We start from the raw sequence: 21331 nt of genomic DNA on the forward strand, positions 1-21331 counted from the left end.
TTTATGCACAAAACTGGATTATCGTATAAAAGATGTGCGAATAAAGCAGTGTTTCCATTCAATGAGTCAAAGCGAACAAAATCGTCACTTCCTGATTAACTGGCGCCAAATATTAACAGTAAAAATGGAATTTGCTGCAGTAGGAGAAGCTGCGTCAATCTTTTCTTCATTTAATAAATGACTTGCACCTCAGAAGTCAAACCTGACACGCAGTGAACGTGCGATGTCATTTGAAGGTGTCAGACGCGGAGCACAGATGCTCTTGATTCTGGAGGTCATTAATATTATAATAACACTACTACTTAAATGGTAGGGCATTTTAGCATGATCAAAACTACAGTTCAGATGGTTTACAGCGTGCTCAGCCTTGCTGGTTTGTCCACTTGCACACATTTTCATCATCACATGATCTCTTATCACAAAATCACATGAACTTTTTTAATGTGCATACTGAAATTTCTGCGGTAAAAGTATTTCCATTGTAGTTTATGCGCATCTTTTCTTATCAAATAAAAAGTTTATGCTACTCATATGCAAAATGCGCATAAAAATAGTTGGATGGAAACATAGCTAGTGAAAGACTGTCCAGTAGACTCACAAGCAGAAAACTGTGCACTTCTTAAGTAGTTGGAGCACTTTAATTACTCACAGTCTTCCCCCTCGCCATAGTAAGCTACCGCAAATAACGCTATATGTTATAAATTACATCAGTACATTTTAACTGGTTATGACTATTACTGAACCAATACCGAATTGTTTGCGTCTGTATTGCAGTGCATTGAAGAAACTAATAATTTTGACACCCCTAATGTTCATCCTTAAAATCTGAAAGCAAAGTCAGTTATTTTTTAATGAAATTCATCATGAACTTTATAAAATTGCTCATCTAAGCTAATATTTTAAAATTATTTTATAACATTTTTCGATTTGTAAAAAAGTTATTACATAGAAATGATCATCTGGGGCAACTGTAGTTTCTAAACAAAGCACAAATAATATATTTATTAAGCATTGTAACCTGTAAAAGAGTAAAAACTTGCTAAAGTTTTGCACAAAACAAACTTGAGATACTAAATATACAAAATATTTCCCACTTCTAGAACTAAATGTATCAGCATTTAGATAAGAAATGAATAATCTGCAAACTTAATTGAAAATTTCCCTTATAAAGATGACCTTAATTAAACGGCGCAACGACTGATTACAATTTTGTAGCGACTGAATGCAGGAAAAATAATAGAAAGAAATGCTCATATTAATACAATGCTCACCCTCACACAGAAAAATTAAAACATGAAACTAATACAGCTCCTTTACTATTTCAATTCTGCTATAGAAATTCACTAGCGATTTGCGCTGAGTTAGTCAGAAATGCAAGCACTGTTTAATTAATTTCTCTCAGCTGATAGAAAAGCACACACAGATGATCCAAATAGTGCTTTGTTTTGAGTTAACAAGCACAGAGCAGCGCTAAACTCAATGACCAAGTCAGTCAGATGATAAATCGCCTCATTTCCAATGCGGAGAGAGTTTGTGTAGGTGAATTATTAAGGTTGTTTTTCCTTCCAGATTTGGTTTACACGATTAAGTGTAACTATTTAAACATTTTACTCGTGTTTATTTTTACTGAAGCGTTGCCAAATCCTCACGCTTGGCACCTCAAATGGCTTATGTGAAAACAAGAAATTTATGATGCAATAATCTGCAATTATGTTGTGCTATCATGCAAGAGTGACTCAGCCATTAACGATTTTCCCCCCATCGCATAGCGAACTCTTAATTAATTTGTTGCTTATTTGAGCGTATGAGTAGCTGGTTTTCGTTCTGTATCACACGTCTTTATTAGGTAATTCCATACCTCAGCTAAAGCAACATGTAATCTTTGCCCGAGGAAATGATATATTTAGTGGCAGGGGTATTGTTGGGCCTGTTACTGTGAATATGAAAAATAATTAAGGCTGTTTGATCCTGAATAGACGCATGACTGTTCTTTGAGATGTGCTTTCTTTGGACTCAGACTGTAAAATCGTTTGAGTGCTGTTTCCTGTGGCTCTTTGCAGCATCCAGTCTGCAACAGCTCACCTCCGTTACACGCACCAGGCCCTACAGGCCTCTCTCAGAGCAAAAGGGAGATGACTTAAAAGAATAAAGGAAAAAATATATAACAAACACCATTCCTCCTGGGTTTAGTGTCTTGGTAAAATCCCAAATCCCCTCATTTTTAATTTTTTTTAGACTCCAATGCCGATTCTACGCTTGCCAATCTTAAGAACAGGATTTCCTTGGTCTGCTTCCCGTATTGCAGTGTTTCAGTCTCCCTCCTCCTCTGTGCTGTGCTGTGCTGGAGGGATGATTAGGGGTGTTCAGATTCTGCCCCCGCATGTTGGTTACAAGATGCCCCCTTCTCCTCTTCAACATGCTCACAACCTACATTTGATACCTTCAGTAGCTGTGGAGCTCACGTGAGCACTTGTTTTATTAATCTGGCCTGATTCGCGTCTTCAACACCTTGAGTCATTTTATACAACAAGACAAAGAGGATAATTGTTCTTCATTAAAAGTTTAAAAATGAGAAACTGAAATTGGAGCATTTGAGAATGACAGTAATTTAGATTTTGTTTTTAGATTTTTGTCATCTATTTTTTAATCACATTTCCATATATCTTTGTTTGTCATTATAGAATTTTTATTTTATGAAGTGTTTGTTTTTTGGTAATTTAAACATTTATTATTATTTTTTTTTTAGAAATGCATGGATTATGAATGCAAATATATGGAATATAAACATTATGTAAATATAATTTATATTAACACAGCATAATAAGATTCATTTTTGTAGACCATTTCAGAGACATTAAAACATTTTTGAAATTTAATAAAAATACATACATTTTTGTACCATAACTTTTATAGACAACTCAGGCAATGTATTCTTACAAGCTACAAAAAAACCAGATCCTTAACAAAACGTTGTAAGAGCAGAGATCTAGGTTTGATAATAAAAAAGCACAAATAAATGTAAGAATGCCTGCACTGTAAAAAGCATTTTGTAAAAATAAACCTTTAATTATTAAGTAAATGAACTAGATTACCTGACAAAAGTCGTTGGCTATCCAAGTTTTAGGAACAGCAAATAATAACTTGACTTATAGTTGATCATTTGGTATCAGAAGTGGCTTATATGGAAGGCAAAGGCCTTTAGATTATCAAAATAAAATATGATCATTTAATTATTCATTCAGGACAGTAAGATCTGACTTTGCTTAGACAAAAGTTATGTCACTTATCAGAAATAATGTACAGTAAAGAACAATGTAATGGTGCAGTGTAAAAGAAATTATATTGTGTATGAGTCCCATGAGGACAGCATCCATACATCTCTGCAATGACTCATCAATAATAATAATAATAATAATAATAATAATAATAATAATAAGTCATCTGGAATGGCAAAGAAAGCATTCTTGCAGGACTCCAGAGATTCTTTGGCTTCATCTTTAATGCCTCCTCCTTTATCTTACCCCTGACATGCTCAATAAAGTTCATGTTGACTGGGCTGGCTAATCCTGGAAGTATGAAGTTTGAGAAGGAGCGCTATCCTGCTGAAGAATTTACCCTCTCCTGTGGTAGGTAATATAATGGGCAGCACAAATGTCTTGATACCTCAGGCTGTTGATGTTGCCATCCACTTTGCAGTTCTCTCACACACCTCCATCCTAAATGTAACCCCAAACCATGATTTTCCCTTAACCAAACTTGACTGATTTTTGGGTCTTGGGTCTATGTGGGTTCCAATAGGTCTTCTGCAGTATTTGTGATGATTAGGATGCAGTTCAACAGATGATTTATCGGAAAAATCTACCTTTTGCCACTTTTCCAAATGATTAACTAGAATTCAAGTTATTATTCGTTGCTCTTACAACTGGGGTCGATGACAAGACTTTTGTCAGGTAGTATAAAAAAAGTTAAGTCAACCTAACAGTTCCAAGTTACAACAGGTTCACTCACTTTTTTAAGTAAAGTAATTAATCGCTTTTTATACTATGTGAACCATGAGCCATGGGTAATTTCTGTTGAAATGTAGTCACAGGCAATTAATAAACATTCTTTACATGTTGTTAGTTGAAAAAGTTTCAACTAATTTTGGCACAGAGAAGGGTGAGGATAAAAAAATGTGCTTGTTTTGCCCCTGGTTCTTGTCCGCTGTGAACTGGATTTAAGGTAGTGGATCACACACATATGACCTGTGTCTGAGTTTTAGTCCCCTAATGACCATTGAGGCTGTCATTCAGTAACTCTGGCTCATACATCAAAGTCAGACACCCTTACCGACCACTGTCCTTTCATCTATAGAAGATGAATGTAAAGCTGTTATGTGATGCCTCTCAAGTTCACGTGTAAGGTCAACAGTCACCCAAGGGCCTATTTGAGACCAGTAGAGGAGACCAGGTAAAGTTTCACCTGTTAGAGGAGACAGGTGCTGCGCTAATGAGCTTTAATGACTCCTCCTCCTCTCCTTCTACATCCACAGCGATGTCCTCTATGTGTTTTTAGTATTGGGCGATGATGTGCACAGGGAGGTTTAATTTTCAATAAGAGATCGCAGGCACTTCCGGTGGATGGTCATGCCATTATACACTTACAGAATTTAGAATCTGGTTTGTTTAAAATCAATGAGCTTTACTGCCTAATTGAGATACAATATAATGCCGGTCTCACACCGGACAAGAAGCACTGTGTTTAATTTTATTGGTAAAAATTTTACCACAGTATTTTCAATAGAGTTTCAGCGCTCACCTGCATTTCGTTTTATGCTTGAACAACTAAATGACTGCTTTTTAATGGACTTAACAGTCTATTTATTGGATTATATTTTAACTAAATTACATTTTGAGTTTTGTAAAAGGAACCTTATGAAATTAAAAATAGTCACTTTAACCACTCACCGAAAGTTTACCGGAGGCTGAAAAACACTTGCCGTCTATAACGCCCATTTACAACTTCATTTTCACTTTTTGTTTCAGTTAGTGCTATAACTTATAGGGTTTGTAATTTTGGCAAGCATATGGTTTATGTTATTTGGTAACTAAATCATTCATTCATTCATTTTCTTGTCGGCTTAGTTCCATTATTAATCCGAGGTCACCACAGCAGAATGAACCGCCAACTTATCCAGCACATTTTTTACGCAGCTGATGCCCTTGCAGCCGCAACCTATCTCTGGGAAACATCCACACACACATTCACACACACACTTATACACTACGGACAATTTAGCCTACCCAATTCACCTGTACCGCATGTCTTTGGACTGTGGGGAAAACCGGAGCACCCGCAGGAAACCCACGCAAACGCTGGGAGAACATGCAAACTCCACACAGAAACGCCAACTGAGCAGAGGATCGAACCAGCGACCATCTTGCTTTGAGGCGACAGCACTACCTACTGCGCCACTGCGTCACCCGTAACTAAATTAGAATAGGCATGTTTATTTCTGAAGTGGGTTTCATGTTATTTTGAAGATCACTTTTATACATTTTGTTTACTATAATCCGTATATTTGCTGACACGGTTTCAGTCTACTAGAACTTCTATGTTAAGCTGCTTTGACACAATCTACATTGTAAAAGTGCTATAGAAATAAAGATGAATTGAACTATATACTAACTCTCATAAGACTTTTAATAACAGTGGACTGGCAGGGTTTGGTTTCTTTTAGGTTAACCTTAAAATGTCTGTTGGCATACCATAAAAATAAGAAGTTAATATCTAATAACAGACAGTTGATATGACATTTTTATTGTCAACAAAATTTTCAAAAGTGGATAGTGATACCACTGAGGTGCTGTTTACAGCACTGTGTTTTTGTTTCTAAGTTTTCTAATATCTAAGTTTTGTTGCGGTTACGCCTTGTGTTCACACTGCTGTTCAAACTGAACTTTTTGAAAACACTAAAAACCCAGCTTTATTTTGGAAATGCTGGTGTTGTGGCTATTGACAATTGCTTTCTCACTGGTCTTCTGGACTGTTGTGTATTGTTTCTTGATTCATCAACCCCTCCAATATGAGCATTAACCAACCAGCAGAAGGCAAGTACACAAAAAAAAAAACTATGTTTGCTGTTTGTTCAAGCTACTTATTGAAAATAAGTTAAAAGAGCACAAATATTGAGTTTTGTTTTGGGACAACCTAATTGTTTTATGTTCAATCCACTTGAATTTGTAAAAAATGAATAAATTAACGTTGTCTTGTCCCAACTCAAATCGATTGTTTTTCTTTTCTTATCTGCTTGTTAATTGTGACGTCACGCAAAGCTACTTCTGGGTCCAAGTGCTATCAAACTGTATGGGGAGACTCATCAAATAAACGTTTACAAAGCGCTGTAATACTTCAGAAAATCACGTTCGCAATATATATATATTGCGAACGTGATTTTCTGAAGTATTACAGCGCTTTGTAAACGTTTATTTGATGAGTCTCCCCATATATATATATATACTGTACATATGCCTAGTATCCGATGGCCAGTGATACATTTTTTAGAAATTGCTCAAATTGGTGTCTGAAATGCAGCAAGTGCAGAGACTGCAGTGTATCCTGATTTCATATAAAATTCACTTTAAAGTGTGATATGGACAAACGAATATTTTATCAATTCAAATGAGTAGCGTCTTGGAACCGGAAACAGTATTCCACACGTTACCAATACGTCACGACTTAACAAACAGATAGTGTTTGAATACCATCAAAATATGTGCATTTCCAGTGAGGATAGTGTGGATGGAGATCCTTTTTCACATTTGTAGATCATTATGTCTGGATGAGTAGAATTTTCATTCTAAAATGACATTTTAAAATGAAAAGGCATTAGTGTAAATGGCATCTGAATCTGGCACAGGTCAGATATTTTGCACTGTAACTTCAATTTGAACTCTCATATTCAAACTTCAAACAAATGTTTGTGCATGTGCGTTAGCCCCATGGTCAATGGTGGATGAGTGTCTGTCAACTTACTCAGCAGGGCTGATTCCAGAAATATTTTCTCTATAATTTTTTTCATAGTGAATCCCATGATCCTTTGTCCATCCATCCATCCATCCATCCATCCATCCATCCATCCATCCATCCATCACTCCATCCATCCGTCCATCAATCCATCAATCAATCCATCCATCCATCCATCCATCCATCCATCCATCCATCCATCCATCCATCCATCCATCCATCACTCCATCCATCCATCCATCAATCAATCCATCCATCCATCCATCCATCCATCCGTCCATCAATCCATCCATCCATCCATCCATCCATCCATCCGTCCATCAATCCATCCATCCATCCATCCATCCATCCATCCATCCATCCATCCATCCATCCATCCGTCCATCCATCCAGCCAGCACAGCAGTTTGTGTGCTGTTTTCCTGCACTCGTGTGTCCAGGGGTATCCAGTAGACCCCTCGTACTGTAAGCGCATTACTTGACCTTTGGTGTATACTTGGTAAGCATGCTGTAATTGTTGACCGGAGGGGTTGTTTATTGGATAATAGGTTAGTCCGGCAGCATTTATTGGCACGGAGTGGCAGGGTATTGGCGTACAGCTCGCTGTAATAGTGTAATGTGGTTGCTGTGGTTGTGTATTGGTCGGACTGTTCATTGGCGTGTAATGGGATCATCCCTCTGTGCTGCTGGATATCATCAAACAGCATCAGTGGAGGGAGTGGATGATGCACCGGGAGATGAGAGGGCCTAATCCTCTCCCTCTGCTTTCTGCTGGAGGGGGAAACTCTCTCACTCTCCATCTCTCTCTCTCTCTCTCTTTCCCTGTATTATTATCCCATGCTTGGCGTCCTTCCCCTGCTTCTCCCAGTGCCAGCCAGTGGGTAGAAGAGGCAGCAGGGGAATTTAGAGTCTAAATATACTCACCATGGGTAAATATGTCCGCTCACACTGAGAGAGAGCAGAATAATCCTACAGGCCTGAGAGAGATTAGAGATTTCCATGTTTAATCCACTCTCCCCCTCCCTCAGGTTGGCTGTTAGCAAGTGGCTCCTCTCCGCTTGTCATGTTGTTCGCTTTCCTGGCATTTAATCAGGGCTTTTTTTAAAGTTGCTCTCAACATTCAATTTCGTTTTTTCCAGTGGAGCGAGAGCGAAAGGACAGGAGGAAAAAACGATAGCTGCCTTTGTCATGAGTTTCTGTACTTTAGTCAAAACATTGTGAACATCAAAAGAGAAGGGGACTAAAAGTTGGGAAAGTGACATGTTGAGTCAAATCAGTCTGTTAGACTATAGGTTTTGCCAGCAAAGGAGTATGCAAGAATTGTGGTAACACTTTAGATTAGGGAATGCATATTTACTAATTACTTACTAAACTACTTAATAAGCTAATTCCTGATTATTTACAGTTAAACATTATTTGTTTTAACATTTGTTTACAGTTAAACAAAATGCTGAACAGTTAAATATTCCCCTTCTGTGCAATAAACATGTGCAACACTTTCTCATACGCACTTGAACATAGCACCTTATAACTTGTATTTATAACAGATCTGTACAAACAATTCAAGAGCTCTCTTGTCTAATTGCATCCCTATTTAATGTTTGTCGTATTTTTTCATATTTATTTTGTGTTGTCACTTTATGTACACTGGAAGCTTCTGTAGCCAAAACAATTTCTTTGTATGTGTAGAGAACACTTGGCAATAAAACCGATTCTGATTCTTTATAGTAATTATGATTGTTGAAGTAGTTAGGTATGGAGTAGATTTAAGTGATCTAGAATATAGTTATGATTATGATGATTATTTTGTTAAATTAATCTGTAAAAGTAATAATACACAGCCAATATACTAATATGCATGTTTATAAGCAGCTAGTAGTGAATATGTGTTTTCTAGTCCAAACTGTTACCAAAAAGTATATAGAAGAATCACTTACATTAATGTAAAAAGTAAAATTCACTTCTCAAAAAATAAAGCAAACACTTAAACCGTACAATGTAACTCCTAGTATTCCCTTAATTCTTTAAGCAGTATATTTAAATAGTACAGTAAAGGTTTTAACTCTTTACAATACAGTTTTTTATTTGTTAGTTAACTTCACTAGTTAATACTGAGTAATTAATGAGTATTTAATTTGAGTATTTATAAGCAGTTAACCAGAGAATGTCCAATTCAATTTAATCGTTAATTTAAATGGTTTAAATTAATCTGATTTAGTTTAAAATGTACACACAACGGATAGAGGACAATGCAGAGACTTTGATGAGTGAATCAAGGCAAAGGCAGATTCTGCTTGAGTAGTATATTCAGCATTGAACTCCACTGTGTTATAAATATCATTGTTTATGTTCTTATTGGAATAAGTTATAATAGAAAAAAAAAGTTTAGCTGCATTAGTTAATAGGATTCAAAGTAAAGTTTTCTATGTTTTTTTTTAATATTTTGAAAAAATAATATGGATTAGGAAATTACCCATGGCAAAATAGTTGTAATGTAAAATAGTTTGGTATATTTATCTTCGGGGCGAGGCAGTGGCGCAGTGGGTAGCACGTTCGCCTCACAGCAAGAAGGTCGCTGGTTCAAACCTCGGCTCAGTTGGCGTTTCTGTGTGGAGTTTGCATGTTCTCCCTGCCTTCGTGTGGGTTTGCTCCGGTTTCTCCCACTGTCCAAAGACATGTGGTACAGGTGAATTGGGTAAGCTAAATTGTCCATAGTGTGTGTGTGAATGTGTGTGTGGATGTTTCCCAGATGGGTTGTGGCTGGACGTGCATCCGCTGCGTAAAAAACTTGCTGGATAAGTTGGCGGTTCATTCCGCTGTGGCGACCCCGGATTAATAAAGGGACTAAACCGACAAGAAAATGAATGAATGAATATTTATCTTCGGCCCATGGCTATCAATGATATTTGGTTTTTGGCCCTTCATACGAAAAAAGTTTGGGCACCTAATATTTAAACAATGAAACTCCATGTGTTCTCTTTATATTTTTAAGCAGTATATTTAAATAGTACAAAGGTTGTAACTCTTAGGGTTTCATTTGTTAGTTGACTACACTACTTAATAAATGTTCATTTTGAGTTTTTAATATGAGTATTTATAAGCAGCTAGTTAGTAGTGAATACGTGTTCTCTTGTCCAAACTTTTACCAAAAAGTCCAAACTGTTACTCAAAAAAATAAAGTGAACACTTAAACATCACAATGTATCTCCAAGTGTTCCTTTTATTTTTGTGAGCAGTATATTTAAATATTACAGTAAACGTTGCTTAACTCTTTACAATACAGTTTCATTTGCTAGGTAGCTACTCTATTTAATAAATGTTCATTTTGAGTTTTTATACCGGGAAGGTTAAAGAACAACAAGCCAAAAACGGTACAAAAGAAGAATTTGGAGAAACAAAACTTACTGCAGTGAAAAATGTATCAAGTTTTTGTAGCTTACCTCTTTTATAACTAAAATTAATCTTTTGAATGATCAAAAAATATCTGACACACTGAATGTCACTATGGCCACATCTTCGAAAGATAGTAAATATCTCTAAATTTGGCTTTGATGGTTACTTTAAAAAGTACCAGAGGCTGACTAAATGAAAAAGTTCATCATAAATATTTAACCAGTAAATAATATAGAAAGCGGAAAAGGTGTCACTGGTTAAGCCTGATATTTCCTACCTGCACCAGGCTATTTTAGATGGTTTGTTGTAAAACGACAATGATTCAATCTCACTTACCACTCTTGGTATTACCTGTGGCAAGGCATGGGCTGGTATAAGAATCTGACGGTATCATAACCTTAGATAAAAATATCACGGTTTCATGGTATTGTGATGATTGCTCTAAAATATATTCTTTTTTAAATGTCTGGGTATAAAAACAAAAAACTGTTTTATGCTTTGAACACAATATATTTTATTTTGAGAAACTTTTAAAATATTTTGGAGCAGTAAATATGTCAGGCTAAATAATTCAAATCAATCATTGACTTCTGCTGTCGTTGTTTTTTTTAAAACACAAATTTTTTTCAAATTTAAAATGACATCTTTGCATATATTTTCTTCTGGAAATACTGTTGTGCTAAAAAAATGTAAAAAAAAAAAAAAAAGTAAATAAAAAATCATACACATACCTTAGGAACGGTATAGCAGGTTATAAAATCTTGACTTTTCCAAATCGCGGTATACCTTGCAAAGGGTTATCGTCCCATGCCTACCTGTGGCATAAATGTTATGAGACATAAACTTGAAAAAAGTTAGATTATCCAAGTGAAAATGAAGAGGGATTTATTAGATATTAGCACATCCAAACAGAAGTAACATTACCAAAAATGAAAAAATATTACAGTATTAAAATATATATAACAGTATTAAACTGAATCTTTTTCATGATCTGTCCAATGAACTGTAATTTTTGCACAAAATAGTTAAACAAAGCAAAATATAAAAATATTCAGCGGATTTTTTATTGAACATTGTGTAAGAGTGTTTGCTGCCGCTGTATAATATGCTTAGTGACAATTGCCCAAACATATGCAATGGCAGGTGTGATGAAGCATTTTTAAAGTATAATTATTAATTAAATAATTATCTGTACTTTTTATAATTTCTTTTAATGAAAACTGATCATATATTTTAATCAAACGTTAGTCACAGCAGTAGACAAACAGTGTGCTGTGGGTTAGTGTGTATACAACATTTCCCAAACTGTAAATATTAAGATGAAAGTGTGAAATAGGCAGACAAAAAATGTAACAAATTATAAAATATCAATATTTAAAATGTGCAGTTTAATCTAAACAAATTTACTGAGCACTTATGATGTAATGAGCTGTTTATGTAATTACAAAATTCATTTATTCATTCATTTTCTTGTCAGCTTAGTCCCTTTATGATTACAAAATTGAAAATGCTTATTTTTATTTTACATTAATATATTTTTAGTAAGGAATATTATTGTTTTGATTCTGATTTAAACTAATTAGCATTATTTGCTTTATTAATTTTAGTATATTTTGCTAAACTGCTGATTTTACTTTGCTGATTTACAAATTTTGGCAGATTTAATTGCTAATTTGCGATCCCGCAGCAGCGGTTAAATGATCGGTGCTGGAGTGGTGAATCAGTGCTGTGTGATACGGCTGCGGTGCTCAGTATGCAGCCTGAGTCAAGACTCTGCAGTGGCTCCTCAGTCAAAAACAGCAGCCCCTGTTTTTATGCAGTCCTTGATTAGTTTACTGTCGCCTGATTAGAAATTAATTAAAATGATGAAACAGACTCCAGAGGGGAGGTGGAGGGACGCTTTAAGGGGGGAGGGGGCTGATGACTTTCACACAGCTATTGTGCGTCGGTCCGAAGGGATGCACTGTGGATGTGTGTGTGTGTGTGTGTGTGTGTGTGTGTGTGTGTGTGTGTGTATTTGTGTACACAATAATCAGAATAGCACTTATGCTTGTCAGAGAAAGGAAGAAGGCCGGTTATATGCGGCCCCTTCCCCCATTGCTTTTTTTGGTTCTCTTTTGCTCATGCTTTCATCTGCTTCTTCCACTCTTAAAGTATCTTTCATTTAGTCCAAACCTGACTTATAATTAAACTCTTTCAAAATATACTATTTCTGTAGCCTTAGCTGTGTACAACATGTTGTTTCCGGTCTAAAAGCGCACCAAAACATGGCAGACATACAGCCAGACCTGGAGTTAATTATCAGAATTGCTGTAGACAAGCTCTCTAACATTATGTAATGATAAATACTGTGCCGTATTAGAGGCTGATAACATCAGTGTTGTGGATAGCAAGCAAATTGCAGCTCCATAAGCGGTTTATACAGCTGTTGCATTTCTGCATTTCACAGATGAATGAACCTGTAATTGGAGACTAATGAAGCCCGGAGGGGCTGTGTGGAGCGGAGCGCTCACTTCGCTATTTATTTAACTGTGGACTCTTCAGATCAAAAGGCTCCTGTGTTTACCCCATGGCTCTGTGGATCATCTTTTCAATTTAGCCTGACAACCGCTGAACAGCAATCCCTCAGAGACAGACTCAATCTCAAATAGGTGAAGAGAGAGAGAGTGGTTAGAAGTGTGTGTAGGAGAGAGAAAAGGGAAAGGTGGAGGAGACAGGCGTAGTGGGCGGAGGGAGACGCGGAGAGTATTGTTTTATGACAGGAATTTATTTGATAGAAAAACACTTGAATTGTCTTGAATATTGACATGCTTGTCATAGTGTCACATTCTTTAGCGGTTTTCTCGAGTGATGCAGGGATTGACAATCTGTCGCATGAAGCGCCACCGCTGATGTAGAAACTACTGGTTGCAGACGCTACTTTCAGGTTGTGGATGGAGGAGCAATGGCTTGATGTTTATGGCTGTTTAACAGGACAGTTCATCCAAAGTTCTGTCATCATTTACTTATCGTCATGCTGTTTCAAGTTAAAATCATTTCTTTCTACTGTAGAAAGCAAAATAAGATATGCAAAGACAAGTTAATGCGGTCCAAAAGTATTAAGGATGTAATGGTAGTTTAAATGTATCCAAATAACTGTCGTATGAAATAATTTTATGGAGAATTAAAAAAAAAAAACAGAGCTGCAGTTGCTAGAAATACAAAAATATATACTTATATATTAGGGGTTTTAAAAAAACATGTATTCGTCCCAATCCGTCGTGGTATGGGGTCATCGTTTGGTTTGTGCACGTCAACGATGAATATAGTCCGGATCAGTCCAGATGTGCCAATCAATATAGTTAGGTGGAAAAGACCACAGTTGTGCAACAACTGAGGAGCAATTCAAAATTAATACATTTTTGCATCTGAAAATGCGGTAAAGTCTAGATAGGACACGCGGCAGGCCAGAAGTGAGATATGAACACAATATAGTATCATTTTTTATGACACTGTATAAGAATAATTAATGTTTTTACATTACTTTGACGGTTGGGTTTAGGGGTAGGGGTAGACGTTAAAAAAACAATTTATTGGGTAATTTAATAAATAATATAAATCATTTTCGTTAACCTCCAGCCGCAACCATATTTGATCTAGCAACAACCTGAAAACGCAAGATGCAGTGCTCAGAAATGGTTCCGTCATGTTGCCATTGTCATGACAACTTGCTACACAGAAGTTTGCTACTCTTGAAGACGTGAGTGTATAATGGTCACGCATGTTCTTAACCACAATTACATAAAAAACAATGAAAATATAACACTTACCTTGTGGACACTCAAGTGAATTGTTTCTCTCTACACACACATACACACACACACACACACATACACGCACACAAAACATTGAGCACCTGCTGTTATGAATGGACCTTCAGTTAGTGCTAGTATTTTCATTAAAAGAGATTTCAGTTTGGAAGCTTACTGAATCTATCTGAATATATCACAATTACTACTTTTCTGTTGTTAGCAGAAGGTTAGTTTAAACCTTTGAAAGATGCTGTCTCCTAATTATAGTTTTATTTTTCATTATTCCATTTATTTTGTCCTATTTCATCAGAAGAAGCTCTTCAGTTCTGTAGCTGATTGTGACAAAACACTTCTGCCTGTTCAAAATAAACAGAAGAAAGCATGCACTAAGGATTACTATTCCTGTTTTACCGTACCCATATTGAACCGTGACCCTAAAAACGAGGTATGTAGCGAACCCTAATGTACTGTATACATTACTTGTATACAAAATAGAAGAAACAAGATATATTTATATAATGTATACACTGTAAAATAAATATATGATCAGTTAGTCCTGACAGCATGTTTTAGGTCATTGTAACTTATTAAACTAAGTTAACCTCTTCAAGTCAAGTACTATTTTGGGGTTTTCGCCTGGTTTTTGCCTACCCAAATTCCAAAGCTTCCCAAATCCACATGTTTAATTGCAAAAGTTTGGTATCATTTTAAAGAAAACCTTTGAATTTTCATAAAACACTGTTGAAAGGCATTAAAATAATTGTATATATTGTCTGTATTATAATATACCCTTCCAAAAAAGAGGCTTTTTTTGTTCTGTGTAGTCTAGGTTGCTGTAATTCATTTTGGTGGTTCCTGCACATGTCAGTAATCATAGGTAAAAAGAAAAATGTCTGTATCATAATCTATGCAAGTTATTCTATTCCACAGGTGTCAAAACTCAGTTCCAAAAGGGCCGCAGCTCTGTACAGTTTAGTTCCAACCCTAATTAAACACACCTGATCAAACTAATTGAGTCCTTCAGGCTTGTTTGAAACCTACAGGTAAGTGTGTTGGAGCAGGGTTGGAACTAAACTGTGCAGGAATTCTCTCCAGGAATTGAGTTTGACACCCCTGTTCTATTCCATCTGATGAGATAACGAAACCACTTACTGGGTATTGGGCCAGTACGGACCTTTAAAATTTAAATAATGCAGAAGTAAATGACATCACCGAGCCGGTACCGGGTACGCAGAGTTTTCATGTTCTAACTTAATTTTATTTATTTTATTATATTATTGTAAACACTGGTCAACGCATACATACATAGCCTGAATTAAATAAGATGACATGTTAAGAACAATTAAGGTTACTAAGTGTCACATGACAACATCATTCCAGCATTTATAATAACTAGTATGATGTTATTGGTGTGCAGCCGTATTTGATCTTTTTTATAAGTGTGTTAAGTAACTTAATTTGATAGTGACAAACCACTTAAATGTTACTTTGATGCTTTATGTGTTTTTGTGATAACTAAGATTGTGGTGACAAAAACTGATGTGACATTGTTAAAATAAGTTATTTGATGTTCCACAGAAGAAAGAAAGTGTTAGAGGTTTGAAATGAGGGTGTGTATGATGACTGACTGATGTTTATTTTTGGCTGAACTTTTAAATGATGTTATATGAGTGGGTGACACCAATTTAGTTGGTGTTTTTCACTCTTCTTTGGCAGATTTGGAGTTGATGATTGGTGAAAGTGTTTGGGGCGTGTAAGTGTTCAGATGCCCTCACTCTTCCCTTCGTGAGCTGCTCCTGATGCATGGTGGTCTTTATAACTGACTGTGCAAAGCCTAATTGGAAAATGCTTTAAATAATTTCTAATTAGATGGAGTGTGGTTGTAATTGGGTTGGTAATCTCTGGATTAATTAGCAGTGCTGTGTAATGTGTGTGTATATTCGTGTCTGCGCATGTGTTTGTGTGCGTCTGAATGGACGAATGAAAAGGGCCTTACAGGTTTCTTGCAGACCTCCAGCCACTCGAGGGCTTCTGTGTGAAGCGGAGGCCCCAACAGAGGCATCTTTGTTTGGCTTGTTGTTCTGTGGGTGGCCCTGCTGCACTGAGAGACACATTTATTTCCCAGCATTAAACCGAGCATGTCAAACTGCCCCAAACCAAATCCTCCATTCTCTACTTCCTCCAAAGCACACTTTTGCTTCTTAAAAAATCCTCTTTAGTCTGAGTTGGGAATAGAGCATTTTTAGACCGATCCTCTCATGCTCTTCGATTTCTCTTCCTGTCTTCATTTCCACCACTTCCCTGCACTTATGCTCTTCTCATTGCCTCCCTCTCTCTCTCTTAGTCCCCAGTCCTCCTCCAAACTTGGTACCCTTGTACACAGTGCTAAGTGGCCACTCATGCAATGGATGGAGGAAATGAGGTGAGCTCTGGGTCTCCAGACCTCCCCCTCCTCTCTTTACTCCATTCTTACCTCACTAAGAAATGCAGGAGGAGAAGAAAAGGATTGAGAGGCTTCTGGAAAACTTGTTGCCTCAAGGCTGTTATTTAAAATATTGATTCGAGATGGTCCTAAGCATTTGAGGAATTACTCTCTGTTATGCGGATTTGGATTTAAATTCAGCTGGACTGCGGTCTGTATTAATTGTTTTTTTAATATATCTTTTAAAAAGGATCATGCTGCGTTCTGTTTCTCTCTAATATCATTCTCTCATTCATAATTTCCAACCTCCTGGAGAACACACACTCCCACACTGACTGCTAATATCCTGTAATTTTTCCATTTATGCTCAGTTTCTACTATATGTAACCATAAATTATTAAGGAGCACTTAATTACACATCTTAACCACATTTCTACAGCGACAAAGAGGCTATGCGTAAATATCTCAATAACACGAAGTCTCATCTCTGAAGATGTTTAGCTGGGAATGCAGCATATGCACAAATTATTTCTGCTTTGATTACTTATAGAATAATATGTACGCATTGCTGTTGTTCAAAAATTAAACCATAATGTAAGGTTGGCGGTTTGATACCCAAAGAAGGCGTTAATGAAATGTATCCTTCAGTGCTACAGCCATTCCACCAGGAGAAAAATAAAGCAAATTAAAGACTGGGATGGACCTTACTTGACAATATTTGGAAGTTTGGCTTTACATCATGAATTGCAAACATCTATACATAAGTAGTTTTGTTTATTTATGTAAATGTCCAACACAGTCTCATGGCAATTTTTAACTTTTTGATTTAGTGGCTAATTTGTATGATTATGTTCAATCTCGTTTGTATTTGCTTATCCTCTAATGATGGTTGGGTTTAGGCAAAGACTATAGAATACACAAAATGTGTCACTCCTTTAGTTTAGAATGGGGAAATTTGTAACGGTCAATATGGCAAATGAAACCCCACCCACTAGTACAGGAGCCAATCATCAGTCGCTATAGACTGACGTTTCTCCTGGATGAAGCTCGGATCAGACGAGTGCTTTTATGACAGTTTGGTGGTCAACAAACACTGAAATCTCACCGAATACTTGCTTCACAGACATAAGAAATATATCCAGATAAAGCTTGAAATCTGTAGTTTTAAACGAACCAAGTGCACTTGAAAACAGAAGTTGTCTTTGTAATCTGTATAAACAAACGCAGGTACAGTCAGTCCTGTCAAACACACGTCACATAGCAGCAACTACTCAAACGCCCACAACTTGTAAACAAAGAGTCAAAGTCATTTCTGGAGGAGATTCACTATCAAGTCCAAGTTGTGAATTACTTCAGAAGAGCAGAAATTGTGTAATGATCAGACGATCATTATCCAGAGCATGATCAAGTGTAGAACAGCCAAATGAGGTTGGTGTCGTTATTTCATTCCTTTCGAGTATGCACGTGCATTAGCTCTGGCAACCTGAAAATATGCTGATTTTTGTTTGATTCAAACATTTAGAAATGAAACTTATGAGACAGATGTTGTTAAATTTTATTGGTGGTTCCAAATATGGTTTGTAATCGAAAGCTTGGCAAACAGTTTTGCAGAATTTGATGTTTCCTTATTCAGACAGAATGGCCTAGCATACTGCTTATAAGGCGTTTCAAAGATGGCCGCCGAGTGAAATGACTTGCCTTAAAGGGACTTTTGTTTATGGGCGGGGTTGGGTGCCATGCCCCCTTTTTAAAATCATACATCAACTCATTTTATCAAATCAACTGAACTCATTTTATACGGTTCCTTTTACAGCATCCGTTGTAATTAAAATATAATCAGTTAAACAGACTTTGGCATTCATTTAGTTGCTCAAGCGTAAAACAAGATGAAAAGCCGTTTACTTGCACGCACCTGTCAGGATTAGCAGGCTAGGGCAGAAGCTCCATGAATATACTGGGGTCAAATAAATGTTCATATTTTAAAGACATGGCAGGGAAAAATGTAATTTAATGCAGTGCTTCTTATACAATCTGAGACCCACTTTATATCTGGGTATCACTCAGCCAGTAGAGATCACTGATTTTTAAAGAAAACAAACCTTAAACATGCCGAATTTGTAACGACATACAGTTCACCGAAAGTGCTTGACCCAGGTTACTGACAAATTCAAAGTCCTTCCACATACTTCTGCATATACTCTATATCAATACAACTGACTTGAATAACCCCATTATAATAAAAGCCATGTCAAATAGCCGTGAAGTTTTCTTCTGAAATTTACCTACAGTACTGTATAACTTGAAGAATATAAAAACATAACAAACTGTAAAAATAGGTCCAAAGAAAGTGTTATTTATTACATTAATTATTATTTAAAACGGTACCATAACAAACAAATCAAGTAAGCATAACTTACTGTATTACTAAAATCTGTACTTTTTTCAATACAAAGGAGATATCAGAGAAGTGCTTATGGTTAGAGGTTGGTGTAGGGAAGACTTTGTTATCCTACTAAGGCAGCACATCCATTTGATTAAAATTTAAATTTATCTTATTATGGCATTACTACACACAGTACATATACGTACATGTCTTACAATGAAGCCTTAATATTGTAATGAGTAAAAAAATCTTAGCTTTAGTCCAAGCAATTTAGAATTAAGCTAAGAAAATACTGTTATTTTAACACACTTGCTGCAAATAGACACTGCCCTAATATAACATGAAGTAGTCCTTGAAACGGTCGTCATGCTGCTAACCTCTATTCTTTATGTTAAAGTATGTGTAAAGGAATATTTTGCCTCTCGCCTGGCCAACCTTAATCCTGACCTGTGTGCTTTATTCTAGATCCTAATGTATATAGGGTACGGCTGCTCCCCTGGCCTTTTCCCTGACATTTATTGGGCCTGTGCAAGGACATGCCCTTTTCTCCATCTCTCCAGTTCCTCCCTGTTAATCGGGAGGGTGGATGGGGGGTATTGGGGGGTGGCGAAAAGCAGGCAGATAAGCCCATTGTTTGGCCTGACAATGTCCTGATGATACGGCCAGAGAGGATCGCTAGCCTGCGCCTCCCCTTTCAGAGCCCGCCTGCCACCAGAGAGAACTCATTACTACAGAGCAACCAGGTTAATTAGCTCACAGAGAGAAAAAAAGAGTAGGAGAAGACAGACAGAAAGAAGGAGAGGGAGAGAGAGACCTCGTGGCATCTTAAAGGAAATGGACTGACATCTGTATTTACTTGGGAATAAGTTTTTATAAACGGATTTCCGAGACAACTGACAGCCTACTGACATGAACGTTCACCTGCTCGCCTCTAGAATTCTGGGTAATATCCGTACTGTTTGTCTGTCATAGACTGTTAGCTTCCCAAACGCTCTGTCCATGCATATATAAAATAGGTTTTACTTCCAGTCTTGTACGTCAGCAAATTTCATTGAAGTGCAGTTTAAAAGCCGATCAACAGGGGGAGCTCTGCATCCCCTCAACTCTCAGCGTTTAGCAATAAATAAATAACCCGCAATCAGAGGTTATGCAGGAGCACTTTTTTAATATGCACTGTTACCGATTGATCCTGTCTTTTTATCTGTATGTTTACAGCTTTATGTGTGTTCATCAGATGTATTTGCAAACACCTGAACTAGAGCTCCTGTAGCTCATTGACACTAAATACATCAAGGTCCAATTCAGGTAACATGCATACTGAAAGAATAAATGGCCTAAATGACATTTGGAATAATATGTAATTTGGTCAGTGTCTGCTGCCTGAATACCTGTAGATATGTACAAGGTTTATTCCAAACCTCTGTTCCTTTCTTTCACAGTACACAAAGGAGCATTTTATTTGTGTGTAGATTATCCAGGCCACTTTTTTGTGTGAAAATTACTTTAATTTTTACTCTTTTTATATGAATGGGTACTGGGGCTGTTAAGGTTTGAAAAGAAAACTATATATATTTTTAATAAAAGCAGCTTAATTAATTAGTGGAGTATATGGCAATTCTTCAGAAACAAAGTGGTGTGTAACAAACATGTTAGTTTGCATAATTAATTAATTAATTGATTAATTAATTTGTTAATTTTGCATCAGACAAATCAGTAATCATATCGAGTTGGTGCGCAAAACTGTTTAGAATGGTTTGCTCATTGATTATTTCACCTCACTAATTTGGTGGTCTCGTTATTCTTGTTAAATATAGGCTGTCTTAAATAGGCTAGCAATATCAAGCTAGAATCTAGACTTGGTCTAAATCCATGCCTCTTCCAAATCATTTGAACAAACAGAGGCAAAGCAGAGTCTGCATATCACCATCACAATGTTGGTGGAGTTTTGAATGCAATGTATTTATTGGTGGGACAGCGGTAGAGAGCAAATTACATAACATCACAATGCTTACAAATGGAAACTTGTTTACTAGATACATATCTATCAGATCTTTGAGTCTTTGCTGTTAGAAAACAGTATTAGTGTTAATTCTGACTTTAAATCTCTTTCTTGATTCAGAAATTTGTCATACTCTTCTTGTTTCGTCGTGCCAGGTGTTGTTTGTAACATACAGTAATATAGCTGCCATTTGCCTTCCATTCTTTCTCGGTCTGCATAGCATCATGAATCATACTGATGACGTGCGACTGTATGTGTGAGCAGCATACAAATACATAGGCTGACAGACAGGTAAGGCATCTTATCATTGCAATTTAATGATCCTGTGCCTTCTACAGA

At 36.6% G+C, this 21331-nt stretch overlaps 1 protein-coding gene across 5 annotated transcripts in view; it reads left to right on the plus strand.

The window, feature by feature from the left end:
• arhgef7a (Rho guanine nucleotide exchange factor 7a) overlaps positions 1–21331 on the plus strand; it is a 180189-nt gene that overhangs the window by 69336 nt on the left and 89522 nt on the right. Inside the window, exon 23 of one of the 5 annotated variants that reach the window (XR_015498835.1) lies at positions 14499–14633. The exons of the other annotated variants lie outside the window; for them this stretch is intronic. The gene's annotated coding sequence lies outside the window, so the exon portion shown is untranslated. The remainder of the gene's footprint in view (positions 1–14498; positions 14634–21331) is intronic. 5 annotated transcript variants of the gene reach the window in all.

Source organism: Danio rerio, chromosome 9 (genome assembly GCF_052040795.2).
Source record: "Danio rerio strain M-AB ecotype USA chromosome 9, GRCz13ab, whole genome shotgun sequence".
NCBI lineage: Eukaryota > Metazoa > Chordata > Actinopteri > Cypriniformes > Danionidae > Danio > Danio rerio.